This window comes from Pygoscelis adeliae, unplaced genomic scaffold (assembly GCF_000699105.1).
Source record: "Pygoscelis adeliae isolate BGI_AS28 unplaced genomic scaffold, ASM69910v1 Scaffold38, whole genome shotgun sequence".
In the NCBI taxonomy this organism is placed as follows: domain Eukaryota; kingdom Metazoa; phylum Chordata; class Aves; order Sphenisciformes; family Spheniscidae; genus Pygoscelis; species Pygoscelis adeliae.
The window spans coordinates 1,464,364-1,482,408 of NW_008825614.1; the positions used below are offsets into that span (position 1 = coordinate 1,464,364).

Here is an 18,045-nt window from a genome sequence, read left to right on the forward strand (position 1 = left end):
AATCCACGTGGTGTTGTGGAATAGGCTCAGGCAAAAAGCCTTATGTTCAAATCCTCTAATTTGCTATGATCTTAATGGGACAGAAGCTTATCTTATTTACACCAGAGTCATGTAGAGTAACTTATCGGAATAGAGCATTTGCAACATTTAAACTGAAAAAAGAGTCTAATTTGTGAGCTCACCTTTGCCTGACAGAATCTGTTTATGGAGGGATAATGGAGGTGTTTTGTAAGAATTCCAATGAAGTATGTTTTATATTGTTTGCTGTGCGTGCGTGATTTGTTATCTAAGTCATATGATATTATATATTCTATGACTAATTAAGCACATAACCATTTCCAACTTAAGTACTAACCATGTACCTTTGGAGAAATGACACTTCAAGCATTTGAGCTCTGTAACTTTACTCTTTTAAAACCTCCTAGAAAAGGCTAGAAAGATGAGCATGCATCAGTAGAGAGAGAGGGTAAGGAGGATATATTCAATTAAAATTTTGTGCAGGAATTGCTGTTTTATTAATACGTAATTATTTGCATGGGTTTTGAACACGTAAAAGTTACGAAGTCCAAAACAGCATTAGTATTTTAGAGCTTCTTTGTTCATCAACAAGAGAGAAACCAAGGTCTGAAGATACATATGTCATTCAAAAAATTTTCCATTGCATGTCATTGGTACTTCCATCATCTGAGAAGCCTGCTCCACCCTGACTGTGTGATTAGACACAAAGGAGTCAGTGCAAGGTCGGTTTCAAGCTGGAACAGGATAGGAAGAGGTGAGAGTGGCACAGTTAGTGCCACATGGCTAGGCAGACGTAACAGCGTAGGATCATGTCAGGCAAGGGTAAGTTGTCAGGTTTTGATGTACCTGCTAAAAATAGGGACAAAATGGTAAAAAGAAACATTCCCTTCATGATGTATTTAGAGATAGTTAGGAATACTTTCTGGTTCATGAATTTCATGTGTTGTGACACGCTCTCACTGTGGTATCAGTCAGAGGTTTCATGACTGAAGTCATTGTTAATTACACCAGTGAAAAACTCGAGAGAAAAGTCAAGCGCTGCATTCTTGTTAGGCAAGAGCTGGTACAAAATGTATTTGTTCATTATGCAAAGTCTTAGTAATAGGCTTTGAAAGCTACCTATAAATAATCAGATCTCTATCGTGACAATGGGAAACTAGAAGCAGCTTTGTAAATGTTGTTCAGCTGAGTTTTGATTGCTTCGTGTGCCGGGGCTACCGAATGAGTGGGTCGCCAGTAACAGTACATGCCATGCAAAGAATGAAGCAGTAGCTGATCTTCTCCTCTCCCTTGTGTGATCGGCCATGGAAATACAAACATGATCTGGCCGTCCTACTTTTTCCACTGTCAGTGAGCAAGGGCAGGCACTCTGCCTCTACATGGTACTTTGACTGATTTGTCAACTGTAGCTTATCTGTTGCTGAAACAGATAGATTAGTGCAAGCCCAGAGAATTTTTGGGCTGGAGAAGTTCCTTTGGTCCCAGAAACACTGGTTCTTCATACTGGGAAATGGGGAGGACAAAGTTATTTCCTGTTTGAAGTCTGAGGGATTTGGGCCTCAGAGACTGATTACGGCAAACATGGTATGAGGCCTGCTTTGTGGAGGGAGCACTGTGATTATTTAGTTCCTGTCTGGTGCTTAAGGTGATAATTGGTGACTCATGCAGTCAGTAGGCCTGCTAATAAAGAAAGAAGGAAAGTGAATATAGAACAAGAAGTCACTGATGTATGAATCGCCTGTACTTTGCGTCTTCCTCTGCAAAGAGAATATAGTTAGTGGAAGTGGTTATAGTTATTAATGTCAGGTCTGACAGAAAAATGTGGTTTGGGGTTGGTGACTCTGCTGGAATATAAATCATCCACGGGTTTTTTTGGTAACAGCCAGTCAACACTGACCATAGAACATCACTGAGAGATTCAGGGAAATTCATTTTGGGCATATTAGCCTTTCCAATGTGTGAAATAGAAAAGTCAAATTTGCATTTATAAAAGATGCTGTTGTTCGTGTTGCATCTGTTGTTTTGATTCATAATAGAGTTTCTATGACTTACAATCCTGCTGTCAACATTGCCTTTCTCCTCTGGTTTTCATTTTTAAAATAAAGATTTCTTTCAGTTACGAATCAACGTGTTTACCAAATACTCATTCAGGACCTTAGAAGTCTACATTGTTTGGGGCTGAGTCCTATTTAGTTCAGGTGGCCTCCCTAGTGTGCAGGAAGTTCATCCCCAAGTGAGTTCATCACTAACATCAAGGAACAGATTCTGCTAACCTTAGGCAAAATGCCCACAGAAACAGCTGGTAAGCTTGCCCTTTTACGACCTGCAGAATCCCTGGATAAGTCTGTGACTGTATCTGATTCACAGGAAAGAATCAGTGAAGAACAACAAAGCCACGGAGTTACAGTTCATGTTAGCAACATTTTTCAAACTGTTGAAAAATACAAGTAAGCTGTTGCTGCGTAACTTTCTTCGTATGATCATTAACTTCAGCACAAGGCAATTTTACAGATTTCAATAAAAAGGTTCCTTCCACAGTCCCTGTGAAATTCTGAGGTTGTCCCACCTCACCTCATTTCCTTGATATTCTTTCATTGTAGACCTCAGAGGCGACTTTAAGATTGCAGGGAAATTCTATCAAAGTCTCAGACTTTGTTCTGGTTGTTTGCAGAGCTCTCACCCCATCGTACCAAGTGCCTTACACACACTCATTCTCTCTGTGAAGAGGAAAGTATTCCTCTCTCAGTTTTTCAGGCAGGAAGGGTGAAGCCAAATATAGCAGCTTGCATAAGATCACACATATGAATGCCTGGACAGCCTGGAGAATAAACCTCCAGCTTTTGTGAATCTGCCCTCTGTGAATCTGCCCATTACAAGAAATTCTTTTTCTCCTGTGTTTGTGCTCGTACCCTGATATGAAAACTCATCAGTTTTCAGGAACTCTGAAGCTTGCTGCTCGCTTGGTGCCACTAGCTAGCCACCCTGCATGTAGAGTGCTTGTGTAAGCAGCCCTTGCATTTGTAAAGGGCATTAAAATGTTCTGCATTTGTCTGTTTACAGCTAAACCATTTTTAGCCCTGGCTGCAAAGAAAACCATTGTCAATCACAGATTTCTTCTGCTGGGGAGTGGCTCTCACGCTGTGGCTCCTTGTTAGACAAGGAGAATGTGGGGGCTTCCCTTCCTTTCCCCTCCCCTGCATTCCAGCCATTTAAAAGGAAACTTATTTGTAACCCAGAAGGTGAAGAATCCACATTGCCCTGCCAGGGATACTGTGGAGACTGATACTGCTTTCCCAGAGTCTCTCTTTTCACGCAAACTTAAAAATAGATTTTTTTCTCCTTTGACGGTGAAATCACTGTATGACAATAGCAAACCCATCTATTGTGTATTATTTTAACAGATCCCTTAAGTCTATGGTATTGTAAATTCTTTGCTACAGGAAGAAACGGTTGGATCTGTTTGCATAAACCTAGCAAAAGAGGCCTGCATCTCCTTTGAGCATATAATACAAATAACGTAGCTATATTTATAGCAAGGAGATCTTGTGTTTGTAACCTTTGTAGTAATTAACAGCAGGACAACAACTCAGATTAGTTTTAGAACCACATCAGCAACAAAACAGCAAGCAAGAGTGTTTAAAGCTGCAATGAATGTGTGTAAGCGCAGACGTAATTACCTTAATCCTCAGTCAATATGAGTTTTAAAGCCAGTTAACTTAATTGCTTATTCAGTTTCTGTTTGTTGTGCAGTGATCTCGAAAAAAATTCAACAATAAGCACTCTCTGCGCTCCACTCAAGTTCAAGCTTCATTAAGCACCCAGAAAAATGTGTGAAATTCTATCATAAATAATTTTCTCTTCCTGCTGTAGGAATTGCCTTTTGCAAAGCAAGGCAAAGAGAGACAGCACACACATTTGTCATAACTCTCTCCAGGGAGTGGTAGAGTTGGAAAGATGGGTTACATTCAGAAAAAAAGTGCTTTTAGTGGAAACATCCAGTGATCAACATATAATACTTCAGCCTGCTAAAATCTACCCTCTCGCCCTCTGCCCCTCTCCGCCTCTGTCCAAAATAGAGCCAAATCCTCCTACACTGAGGAATTTAAACTTTTGCAGGGGGCAGTTCAAGGCATTTCCATCATTCTAGTCCACTTACAGCCTCCAAAGCGGGCTTAAGTGGGGCTTGATGATTGCTGGATCTCACAGACGTGATGTTCTGCCATAATGATGTCTGCCCAAGTAGCCTTTTCACCGGCCATTTGAATTGATACAGCCACTGTAAAAGGAGATGATTGTCCACCAGGCGAAAGTACCTCTGGGGCATGTGGAATACCTGTATGGGCCATATGGCATTTTCAGGACTTCTTTAAGGCCACGTGTTCACACACAGTAGGTGACAGCATTTTTTATTTGCTTTGATGTGTTGCTTGTTTGACTATTGGTTATTCTTTACTACCTTCCTACCAGATTTTAAACAAATGCGACTGACTTTTGTAACTAGGCACTGGAATACAGGGCCTCACGGTCTGCTGTTGGTAGTGCTGGTGTCTGTCCAAAGGAAATTCAGTGATGCAGGTTTATGCAACAGGAAATCCCAAACAGAATTTGCCCCCCTAGCTTCATGATATATTGAATTTTCCCTATAGTGATTTTCTGGGGGAACATTTTGCTAGAGGTTTGGGTTTTTTTAACACTACAAAGCTATCCAATAGAAGTCCAAGTAGAGCTGATTTGAGGTGGTTTTTTCCTCTCATTACAAGAGAAAGACATAAGCATATCCACTATCCTATTTGTGTATTTGGTCTTTTATTTCTCTCTTTTAAAATAAATGTGTTTCTTATATGCCCCTCTGTATCCCCACTTCCTCTCTCCTCAGCTTCGCTTCCAGACAAGTGTTCCTCAAAAACTTGACGCTCATGGAGTGGAGCAACTGGAAGTAATGGCTAGAGGCAAGGATACTGTGGGCAGATACCAAGGCAGTTTTCGTAGTAACTCTGCCGGCATATTGCAATGCTGACCTGCAAAACACCTCAAACCTTGTCCAGCTCTGGTTTTTTGTTTCTCAGGTTGTCTCTGAGCAGACTTGATGAATGTAGCAAGTTTTGTGATAGCTTTCTGATGTGTACAGGATATACGTCCCAACTCTTGTCATCCACAACTGGTTTTTATTTATGATCTGAAATAAAATTTGAACCCAGCCTCAGGTCTTCTGTGTTAACCCACTGCACCACAGAACCGTAATCCATGCAATCCTAAAATGAGAGACTGACCTTTCTTTACTGCCAAATAGGTCTTCATTCCAGAGAATTTGACGTGATTAGACTTAACTGACCCTATGATCGATCTGTTGGTAGAGGGATGCTTTACACAGGGCTCCCAATGCTTAATTGTCAAGAGAAACCTTCTTTCATTCCAGAATGAGAGAAAGAACCTTGAAAAATACAGTAACTGTCTATGATCCAAGGATCCTACAGGCCTGGTCTTGAAACATTGCCATATTAACTGGATATGTAATCCCCTCTCGTAACATCCACCTTTTCACTTATTTGTACAGAATATGCACTATTAGCCTTCCAAGGGCAAGATTTGAATCTCCCAGCATGGTATCACCATTTTGAAAATGGGTATGAAATGAGGGATTAATCACACAGGGAAGGACAAATAGAAAGTGTTTGTGGGAATTATTTTTGGCCTAAAGAAGCCCACAAAGATTGGCTACAAAGATCTCACTATACTCTTCTGTGTGGAACCGTTGATGATAAATATGGCTGTACAGGACCAGTTTAATCCCAAACAAATCAGTGCATCCACACAGGCAGCACTGAATCACCAGACATCTTTGACATAGAGTGACCAAATCAAAAAATAAAAAAGGGGCCAAAGAGGTTTGCACCCTTGGGTTACATTACAGTGACCTGCCACCCACATTGATCATGTAACCCAGTAAAGCAACTGGCCTTGTCCCAGTCACATAACCTGATGGAGGTCTCAGGATGAGGATACACCCCTTGCATTGATTTATATAGGACACAGTCACCCATCTTAGATTACTTAACTAAATGCGTGGGTAGGGGTCAGGGCTGGAGCATCTGTCCCTCTATCTCTCACTGCATCATGAAAACAGAGGACAGGGAGAATCCCATGTCCTATGTCCAGTTTTAAAATCCTGAGGAAATCCCTTGGAATAGCAGGACAGGGGAATTTTATGTCATGATTCTCCCAGCCAAGCCAAGCTATCTTTTTACCTTACTGCTACTCCCCCAACTCTTTTTGCTCTGGGTTATAGCTGAGTATACCCTAGTGCAGTCCCAGAGGCAGTGAGCTGTGAGAAATGTTAAATGGGTACAGCTGCACCATATAGCAGTAAAGAGACTGATTAAACCCTTCAGCTAATCCATATCAGTAATAGAACTAATGTTTCGCGTAAGTTAGTTTAAAAGACAATGGGCGAGGCCCAGACCCCTCAGATTCAATGCATCAACATTATGGTTTGGCCAACTTTCCAGTGAAAACTATTGGGAAGTTTTGTTATTGGTCCACCCCCTCTCCTTCCTTTTTCTCCCTCGTTCAATAAATAAAAGAAGCAAATGTTCAGTAAAAGTAACATTATTTAGCCTTCCCCTTCTTTCTGGAGTGGCAATAACACACAGCTTCACAGCCAGGTGAGACGATATAAAGAGGACACCAGCAGAAATTTTACTGCTTGGTGTGGGGTTTTTTCTTAATATTTAAAATAAATTTTCACCTGAACCCGCACAAACCTCTCGCTGAGGTTGTTACCCTCATGGTCAGGACTGAACTGTAGCAGGTGGAGAGCGTTAGCAAGCCATGAGGGTGCTGCTGCCTGTGTCCTCGAGGGAGGTAGCAGCGGGGATCCCAGAGAGCATTTGCTGTCTGGGGTGAGGAGCAAGCAGACTTACAAGTCCCCTCGCTGACTTTTGCCTGAGTTTGCATGTACATTTGCTGTAAGTTGGAGGTCTTCAGCAGTCAGAGAAAATATCCAGGGCTTCATTTTGCTCTCACTTATATCAGGGAGAAGGCTACTGTACTCAGCAGAGTTACAGTGCTATCACACTAAGGGAACCTTATTATCTTACACCACTTGAACAGGGTGAGTCAGTGCCAGCGCGGGGGTGATTAATGAGAGAGAGGGGGATGAAGGGACTCAGGCCATTCCCCTATCAACTCATTTGTGTGATACACATGAAGGAGAGTGATTTCGCCTTGATGCACTCAGACACTCATCCACATCAGATAGGCGTGCTGTAAGATATAAAATACATTGACTTGGTGTAGGCTGTTTTTCAGCCAGTCCATCTGAGTCTGGTCCAGTATGTTTAACTGTGTGGACACTTGGTATATAAACAACAGTGCTGGTTCAGCTGCCAGTGTAGCTCAAGAACTGGTGAGAATCGGTGGTGCACGGGAGGAGATATTGGGAGCTGCTTGTGGAAATCAGACTAGCTCACAGAAAGAAAATTCAAGATGATTTCCCTGTCACTGATGTTCATTCCCTATGCAGATTTTCTCTAAGGCATTTTGTGTCACTGAGCCTTACAAAAATATCTTGCTTATGACAACCATCATATTGCTTCTAGCATCAGATTAAAAAAATACTCCGCTGGGAAGCAAAATGTTACACTGTCAATAAAAGGAATACTTCTCAAACCCTTTCTGTTACACATGGTGCTTACTCTTTTTGTCAGTGAGACTCTGAATAGTGGTACAGTCTGCCTCTGTGAGAAAAAATGGGTTGCAAGATCATACCCAGAAACAATAAATGCCCCAGGCATGAAGTAAAAACAGATCTAGCCAGTACAAGTTTGTTTGCCAAGTGATAGTATCTCCCATGTTGGTTGTAGCAATTAAGTCTGCTGAAACATGAAAACAAATACGTCCCCCCCACCTCCAGTTTTCCTCTCTGCAGCACAGTGTTATCATAAGTTAAAGGCGAATTTTCTTCAGTTGCTGCTCCTTGAAAGGAATATTAAACCTCACAATCTAAGCTTTAAATCAATTTCTAATGGGATGAGACCTAATGTGGGGAGGGCAGATGGGACAGATTATTCCACCTCTATTTTCCCATGAAGCTTCTGACACAGGCTACTGTTGGAAGTAAGATACTAGATTAGTTTGACCTCAGGTCTCATTCAGTATGGTAGCTCTTATATTCCTATGTTGAACTCTATAAAGTATACTGCTATCAAATTGCTTTTTACAGCTCTGTCTGGCCCCCTCCCCTTGATGATGTGTGTGGGAAGCCAAGCAAAACGTTCCATTAGTGTTTAGAAAGCGAATTTGAGATATATTTTTCAGTTGATGCTGTAGGATTTATGATGTGTATAGCACAGAAATGATTTTACTGGACGAGAATCATGTTATGTATTAATGAATTACCAGGATATGAGTCAGCCTTGGAATAGTTTGAGCAGGAAGGTAGCATTCTCCCACAAACAATAATCTGTTGATAAATAGTGCTGAAAGCTGTAATTCAATAGGAATTGTATTTAAAGAGAACCAGAGAAAGACTATGAGTATATACTCTCCACTATCGCAGTGGTGCGCATTGAGATAATGCCATATTATTGTGCTCAATCATTTAATCACCTTGATGAAGGTCAGATATCCTTTACACTAAGTGCTATACAGAGTTGCAATAAAATGACAACCCTATCCCAAATGTTCAGAAAAGTTTCATTTTCCTGTGCTTGCATCTACCCTTCTGGGCCTTTTAAAAGTGCCATTTCCTTTATGTTGTTCTAGTGAGAATAAAAGCCTAACCTATTGAAGCAAAGGGGTGTGATTTTCTTCCAGTAGCCACGTTATGAACTGCTACTACTTGTTTTGATAACTTGCAGATGAGGCCTTAGTTAGGACAGGTGAGATGAAAATAAAAATCTAAGTTCAAATATTAAGAGGCAGTGGAATGGAGGAGTATCTTCTGGGGTTTTTTGATGCATATTTGCGAAACATTTCTGTTAGTGTTTTTGGAGGGATACCTGCCATTTCTCAACTCCACAGAGGGAGAGTTTCTGGGCAGAGTTTTTAAGCAAGCCTTTGAAGCAGAGCCAGAGAACAGCAATTCTTGTGTATATTCAGTGGCCGCTGACTTCAGGAAGAGCTTGAAGTAAGCTGGGAATGCACAGTCAGGTCCACAGGAGGTGAAGGGAAGTGCTGCACTTCCCCTTTGAGTTTTCAGATGAAAACTGAAACTGTGTTGTTGTACTTGCTCTTTCAGCACCATCAAATAACACTAGGCACATTTTCACCCAGACTGGTCCCTTGTTCCTTCAAGAAGTGTCACTAGCAGCTCCTAGTAAAGGGTGATGGAGACAAACACCCTTAGCAAGGAGAACAGTTTCCTCTTTTCAGAAATACATCTAAAATTCAAATGTATTGCAGGATAGAGGGAATATTCCTTGCTTGATACAGAGAGGGTAAAGCCTTTTTTATGTTGTCTCATCAGGCGGTTAAGCTGCTCTTAGAGAGTTGCTGTGTAAATAGTGGCTTGAGCAGAGTGCAGACTACTAAACATGTTTATGTTTGTAGGAAACAAATAAACCTGCCTGAAGTTTCTTTTAATGCACTTCTACTCTTGATATATGGCTTCTCCTACCCCAAGCACTTGAAGTAGTAGCACAGTTTATTGCCATAATAGCAGTAGATAACTCAACTTGCCTTTGCCTTGGAAAATGATTGATTTTGGAAAAGGATACATGTTCGCTTATAAAATCTTGGCAATGTTTTGATAAAAGGACTTTGTTTTCTTAAAAAATGTTGGGAAAGTATTGACTTTAATTGCGTTTTAGATTGTCCTAGCAAAACAATGGTAAGAGGATAAACGTAATAGGAGCCAAAGCCAATTGCCTCCTACTGGGTTCCTCAGATTAATAGAGGAGCCTGAGCACAACAAAGCCCTCATGTAATGGAGAGGGGTGGGAGGGGTGAGAAAGCTAGGACAGGTAAGCATAGAGCCAAGAGCAAGGGTAATGTCTGGGAAGTCTGTAGACAGTCTAAGCATTGACACAACTTCAGTCTCCAATTGCAAGATCTTCATCACACAGAAACTTAGCCTTTTGCCTTTCTTGTCTCTATATCTCTTTCTCTTTCACCTCATATCCCAGCAGATTCAGCCATCAAAGCTTGGAGGCCCTTGTGTTGCCACTAAGTGATTGTGTCCAATTGTCACATTTGAAATACCCATACAAGCAAGTTGGCTCAAGAGGATCTTTATTTTCGTACCATAAATAATTCTGTTTTAAAATCTTGTGTCAAACACAATGTGTACGTAACGTGGGAATGTCAGAGGTGCGTCGGGGATGGTGGTCCCCCACATCTGCAGAGCAATGCATTTGTTAGCAAATGCGTGCTCCTTTCACGTCACAATGAAGATGTGGTTGCACAGACTGATCACCAAAGTGCTCATACAGGGCACTGAGAAGAGCTGTCATCGGAGAGCTATACATCCTGATGCCCACAGTGCTACAACTTTGTTGGTGCTACCATATATAACAGATTTCACTTACCACAAATACCATCGACCGTAGTTGCACTTTCATTCTGCAGGCTAAGCATTCGGAGGTACAGTTTAACGTCAGGCTCATTTATCACAGCTATGTTGACCTTTCTCTGATTTGCCATCACTGAAAGGTTGCAAATGTACTTAGACTTTCTTTGGCACATGGCCTTTCACCAAGCAGTTCCGGCCCTTCCTGATCCAATAGTGGGTAGATTTTGTAGCTCTTAGGAAAAAACTGTGATCTGACAAAGTGCTTAGCTCAACTTATTTTCTATTGATTTTAAAAGTAATCGGTTCTAAAAATGAACAATACTGTTAAATACACTTATGCATTTTTTATACTATTAGCTTTGGTTGTGTTTAGAAGATAGCGGTGCTTTACTCAGGTTCAGATCCCTATGGTGCATTTTTAAATCTTCTAAAAATCTTTTAGAAGTCCTTTTAAAAATTGTTATTCACAAGGATAACAGTAAGGAGAAAAAGTAATATGAGAGCAATTGCCACGAGCTTATGGTGAGGCTAAGTGTGACGAGCTTGATAGCAAAAACCAGTAGTGATTTGAAATCTTCCTTTCAATGCCTTTATAGAACACCTCCCTTGGCTCCTTTCATGTCTGTGACCTTGAGCGGACTTACTAATTTTACACCATTGTGTCTAGTTATTAGTAGATTTTTTTCAAGTTCCATAAGAGACCCAGCAAACTTTCTCACCTGCAAAAACAATTCCTTTATTTTTTTAACTTCTCTATTTGAAAATATCTACAGAGCTGTCTCTGGTGATTGGCACATCTCTCTGCAAACCCTATGGGGAGACTCCCCTAGCTGAGGGCTCTGCCCTCTCTGCCCCCTTCCCCTATCTGAGGACAGATGTGAATCCCTCAAGTTTCTTCTCTTGGAGAACGTGAATACTCAATCTGAGGGTGTCTAGGGGATGTCTGTACAGAGGGGATGTACAGAGGGTGCCAAATGGCCAGATGTATAGGCACCTTGGAGTGCAGGCTCACAGGAGGTGATCCATCCTCAGCCACAGCACAGATCTGTGGCCTCTCTTCACCTCCAGAAGCTCACACATCTGGTGCAGCTGGTCATTAAATTGAACACCACGTTGACTAAGGTTATCTGTGTTGTGGTTTAACCCAACAGGCAGCTAAACACCACAACAGCCGTTCGCTCACTCCGCCGCAGTGGGATGGGGGAGAGAATTGGAAAAAAGGTAGAACTCGTGGGTTGAGATAAAGACAATTTAACAGGACAGAAAAGGAAGGGAAAATAATAATATGATAAAAGAATATACAAAAGAAGTGATGCACAGTGCAATTGCTCACCACCCACTGACCAATGCCCAGCCGGTTCCTGAGCAGCGACTGCACCCCCCTGGCCAACTGCCCCAGTTTTTTGTTCAGCATGACGTCATATGGTATGGAATATCCCTCTGGCCAGTTTGGGTCAGCTGTCCTGGTTGTGTCCCCTCCCAGCTTCTTGTGCGCCTCCAGCCTCCTCGCTGGCAGGGCAGTATGAGAAGCTGAAAAGTCCTTGACTTAGTGTAAGCACTGCTCAGCAACAACTAAAGCATGAGTGTGTTATCAACATTCTTCTCATCCTAAATCCAAAACACAGCACTATACCAGCTACTAGGAAGAAAATTAACTCTATCCCAGCTGAAACCAGGACAATCTGTCAAGTGATTTCACAAATGGGGAGAAGCCATGGCAGGGTTGGTTGAAATGTGGTCAGAGGCATCAGGGAGCATTAGGCTAGGGAGAGTTCTGGATGTGTTTCCTGATGTGAGTGACAGGGTGAAGTGTCTGCACAGAAGAAAGCAGCTTACCTCAGTAGATATGAAATGTACTGCTGCCTACCACTCAGAAAGCCTCAGGACCCAGCATTGGTTTTCTCATTCCTCTTTCTGCTAGGACAGCTGACCAAATTCAGAATTGCTGAGCAGTTCGCCTCAGCTGAAGAAACAGAGGAAGAGGGAAGCTTGGCTTGGCACTTCCAAGGCTGGGCACCTTTTCCTCCTCAGCAGTCCCATGGGCAAAAGCTGCCACGGCTGTTCTCCAGCTCTCCTTGCAGTACCGAGATTTAGCAAGTAGTTTTGCACAACCATGTTTAAAATATTAGAAGACATTATTATCTGCCAGAAAGGGAATTTATCAGGTAATCCTCTACCATTATTCAGTTTTTTAGTTTGGTGCTGCTTACAAAAAAAGAAGGTGGTGGGGTCCTTCATAATGCTGCAGGGAAAAACGTTGGAAACCTTTTTCTTTGCCCAACAGCAGAGAAATAATAATGTAATGATAACGGTGATGATGATGATGATGTATTTCATTACAGAAATGTAAAAAACCTTGGGCCAAATCCCACCAACTGTAGTCAAAGATACCCCCAAAGACGCCAAAGTTAGCTGCCAATTTTTGCCTGGCTGAAATTGCCAAATTCTGCAGTTTCCATCCAAAACCATAAATCTTCCCAGCCCCTCAGGCAAAGCTTTTGGTGATCCAAAAGCAAGCAAATAGCTCCATGGCTGATGAATGAGGCAGAACAAAACTGTACTCACTGACTGGGAGCAGAATTGGCTCTGCAGTGCTGACAGGAAGAGGAATGTATGGTGGTCAGTTGACTTGGCACATGCGTTAAGGGGAACACATAGGGAATAGGTATTTACTGCATTAAGATGTCACTCTGCAGCCCCATTTCTGCAGACTCTGAGGAAGCCCTGAGGGAAGCTTGTGGAAGAGAATGAGCTTGTGGACTCTGTGTGGAAAAAAATTAAATAGGGACTTTTTGAAAGAAACTGAAAAGAGAAGGGAAAGTTAATTTGTTGGTACGTGAGATCACATAAAACTCCCTTGGAAGAGTTCCTAAAGAAAGGGTTGTATTTACTCTGGAGAGGGAGCAAACAGTTTAGGCCTACAATTTTATTGCCAAGTCTCGTTTTTTAACCTGCTTTCCTTCTGTTTTCAAACCCCAGAAATAGCACAGTGGTTCCCAGAAAGTGCAGCTGGTCTCTTTTGATAAGGTCTGATAGCAGAGATAAAGAAAACGAGCTGCCATTTGCCTTTAAAGACCCTCCCAAATGTACTGTCTTGTTCTTCCCAACGGCAGTTCCCTTTGCTGTAACTTCTAGGTAAGCAGTGGGAAACCAGTTGCTCTGATGTTAATGAGGATGATGAGTTTGCTGGGTTAAGAGTTGTCCCCTTGGTGCATAGCATCAAAGGAGGATCTGACTACTGCAGTTCCTCTAACCACTGAAGGGGCCAAGGAAAGATTACTGTCTCCTGAACTGAACTGCTCTGGTGATATGAATTAATAGAGGCAGCCAGCCAGCCCAAGGGAACTACTTAGTTGGAATCCTGCTTTCTTGTGTGTAACCTCAGACCCAACAAAATAATATGAGAAATATATCAAGAGGTACCTGCTGATTCCTGGAAGGATCAGATATGCATTACACTTTTTTAAGATAAATTATTCACCCTTTACCAAATTTAGCAATTAAGAAGGATCACACCAACTTGAACTCAAAAAATTAAACTGATGGAGAAGACTAAGAGGTCAGTCCAGGAAAACACCTAGACAATCCTTTCTGGAACAGAAATGCTTTTGAAGGTTACCAAGCAAAATTCTAGAGGCTGCTTAAGTGCAGGAGGTCAGACTGAGTATGGTCATCTTGCTGGCATTAAATATACTCATTCTGTCAAAATAAACATCTAGTTTCTATCCACACTGCTAGGACTTGGAAGACATCATTCAACTTTGGACATGTAGCAGAAGTGTGAGAACACACAGAGAAAGGAGAAATCAGTGATGCCCAGATATTCCTTAGAGCAAAATAACAGTATCTAAAATCATGAGACCATAATGATAAACAACAGAGACAACTGTGGCTCCCTAAACTGCACTTGCACCAGAGCTATAGAGTGTTAATACTGCATTTAGTACTCTATGAAGACAGGGACATGGACTCTCTTAAGAGTGATCAGCAGTTTGACAGCCTCAGGTTATTGAACTTACTACGGGTACAGATAGGCTGGGAGGAAGATGAAGACAAGCTGTTTCCAGGATCTCAATGTACTGAATAAAAACATACAAACATAAAAGGATACTGAGGCCGTGAGGCAGAACTAGGTAGATGATAACACTAGTGGTCTTCAGTATGGCTATGGATTGGAAGGGACAGAATTCCCACTCCAGGTGTTGCATACCATGCTGGATTAAACAAGTGGAAACTGTGGCATAGTTGCATCTTCCGGGAATCTGGCTGTTTGGCAGAGCGCTTCTTGCCTAGCCAGCCTGGAAGAGCTGGCAGGCTCAAGGTCCATGGAGACCCTACTGCTGTGGCAGAAGCTCAGGCTGCTAAGAAGCTTGCAAGAAAGCAGCCGCTTCAGTGTGTTGAACCTAGAAGAAGGAACATGTCGTAATCACTGAAGTCCATATTAAGCCACTGCTATGCTAGAAAGTGTTGCCCTCTGGGGCAGCAAGTACCTTCTGTGGGTTGCAGAGCAGAAGCAAAATTGAGCCCAAATTTCTCCAGTGGGAATGTGACTGGAGGCACATCTGCATGACCCTGGTGCCACTGCAGGTCCTCACTGATTTCCATGGTTCCTGTGTGGACCAAGACATGGACCTACTTGTAGCATTACTGCCTAAATCTGTTGCTAGAGATCAGAGATATACTGTTTGGTATGAGTGAATCAAGGGTACAATTAAATGCTTTGCTTGGTCTGGGGAAACTAGATTAGCTCTAATTTGCTACAAGAAAATTTCTGTTCCTGAACTGAACTGTAGCAGCATGTTTAAATAATGCATGGAACCGTGGTCTTACCTGCATTAGAGTGAGTACGAACCAAAGATTCCGCAGAATTTGTCACTGACTGCTACTGTGTGCCTATCCCTGAAGCTGAGTAATAGTCATTTCATTTTGTACTGCTAAATCCTTGAAATACCTCCTCCGTGGGATGCTTACATAGTAAGTCACAGGTTTCTAATTATTTATTGCCTCTGTCTTGAGTACATTTTGCAGGTCTCTTTTGCAATTTATATACATTTGTTTTACTACCACTTTGCATTCTAAGAACAAATCATCTCTAATAAAAAGCACATTTCCTTGTGAGCAGAATCAATTTCCTTCAGAAGTCTTTCATTCCCTGATTAGCATGTTACATTTGGTCTTCACTAATCACATAGTTAACTGTGAGCAATAAAGTTCTTAAATAAATAAATGCTCTGGTCCAAGTCATAAGGGACAGTTTCCTACTTGAATTTCTGAAATACAAGATGTGACTGTGCTACTTAGGCACTTACATTCACATTAAAAGTATAGCAATTAATGCCAGATCTGTTTTTTCTGCAGGTCATTAGTATGTTATTAAGAATTAAGTCTCAGCAACAAGTTGACTTGATTGCAAGTCAGTCATGCAGTGGGAAGTCTAAATGGGTGTGGTTTTTCAATTACTTTTAAAGGTTTGGGGTTATGGCTTTCCTTTTTTTTTTTTTTCCCCCTTTGTGTTAGCCTGCTCCAGAAGCACTCAGTGGGAAGGTAATGAAGTAGAAGGTTTGTACATTACTACCTCTTTCCCCTGCTTCCTCTTCATTGGTTTTATTATTGTAGACTTTGAAACATAAGGAGAGGTTAGCTATAAGCCGTTCCTTCTGGTCAGTGTTGGATGTGTATCAGAGAGTTACGTTCTCAGATGGAGGATGCATTTTTACCAACTGTGAACAGGGGTAAGTCACTGTGGATTAGAAAATGTGAGATGTGGTGGAAACCCCATCATATGGCTGCTGTAGCAAAAAAATACCTTTCCCAATACTGAATTCAAACCAGCATTTGTTGGAGAACATAGCTTGAATCATGACTCCCTGTGGTCCAGCAACCACTCAGATTAAGATAGGTGGTTTCCCTAATGTCTGTCAAATATTGTTGGAAACCACACTGGCCAGGCTGTAAGGTGAACAACATTACATGGGTGGTATCAGTTCCCTGCAGAAATTGGGGAGGGGGGGGAAGACAGAAAATAACTTTCAGCCAAAATACATATGAAAAAGCATTAGTGTTTATTTTAAAAACATCATGTAACACTTCTTTAGAGTTTCTATGTATGTGTGCTTAATGAATGAGAAAAAGGAAAGGCTCTGTTTCTCAGAGGAGCCGATGACTTGGAAGCTGAGAAATGTGAACACAAAACATTCTGACTGACCTTGAGTTTGGCTTGTGTGCATGATCAGTTGAGTGGGGTACTCCACACTGAGTCCGCGTTTGGCTTGAGGGTTAAAAATAAACCAAGGGTGTGAGAGGCGGACAAAATAGAACTATGTATTGTAGACTTTTGTATTAGGAGAAGGTGGCCACGTCAGGAGATAGCCCCACTGTACCGAGCAGTGGCTTTGCTGCGTGCGGTGCGGTGGGACACCTGGGCCATTGCTTCCAGCCTGGGGGTCAAACACTACTAACGCATGAATCTGAAAACTGCAGATTCCTGGCTGTGTATGTTCTTCACAGCATCCTGGGCAGCAGTTATGAGATCTATATAAGGCTTTGCTGCCGTAATGAAGGTATACTTGAGCTAACTGGGAGGATTGGGAGTGTACGGAGTCATCACTGTGATAGCACCTCAAAGTATTACTGTAATATTGTGACCATTTTTGACTGAAGTGATCTACCAGCATTCAGGGTGTCATGAGTCGCTTCTACTGATGAAAGAATTGATAGTGATGATGGATGTTTCCTTTTCTTTTTATTTTACTTTCTATTTCTAAGCAAAAAGTATTTATCTTCTATTTTATTTCTATTTGAAATAGTATATTTAAATTTAATGTATATATTTTGCATATATGCAGTGATCTAGTGTATACTTCATGTCTTGCCTCGCTGAACCCAGACAAATCAAATATGAGTTCTTTGCTTACAGTATCCAGAATCATTACAGTCTGCACTCTGTCCCAAATCCCTGTTATAGCTTTTATTGATTGTCTTTGAGCCCTGCCTGTCTTGTTCTCTGTAGCACAAATAGCACCATCAAATCACAGTGATCTCCCCTTGCCGTGTTTATTTTCAGACCACATGAAAAATACTCCAAGCAGCAAGACCAAACTCTTATTCAAGCATCGTATGTAGCCTGTGTTTTGGAAGGAGGGTCCCAGTTTCATAAATTAACCTAGTTGCTTAAAGTGTGTCTCGGAGAAAAGCTGTTGTGATGACCATTAGTTTTCTCTAACCAATTTCTTCACTTGTTATTAATGTTAACAAACCAAATGATATTAAGGAAGAAAAAGAGGGAGAAATCCTTATTTTTGCAGTAAATTTTTAATGTGAGATTTGGCAAACTGGGCATTGAATTGTTCAGTTCTACAACCACAGCCCCCAAATCACACGTGTACCTCTGTGCGAGTGAATTTTGCACGTGTATGTTCTGTCAGGGAGTCATAACAGTTTCTACAGCAGTTTGCAGTCCTCAAAACATCTCTAAATCCAGTGCTATTTACCAGCCTCACCTGTATATGTTTAGCGTT

At 41.7% G+C, this 18,045-nt stretch overlaps 1 protein-coding gene across 1 annotated transcript in view; it reads left to right on the top strand.

The window, feature by feature from the left end:
• Positions 1 to 18,045, top strand: part of SCUBE1 (signal peptide, CUB domain, EGF-like 1) — a 220,390-nt gene that overhangs the window by 166,333 nt on the left and 36,012 nt on the right. The window lies entirely within an intron of this gene.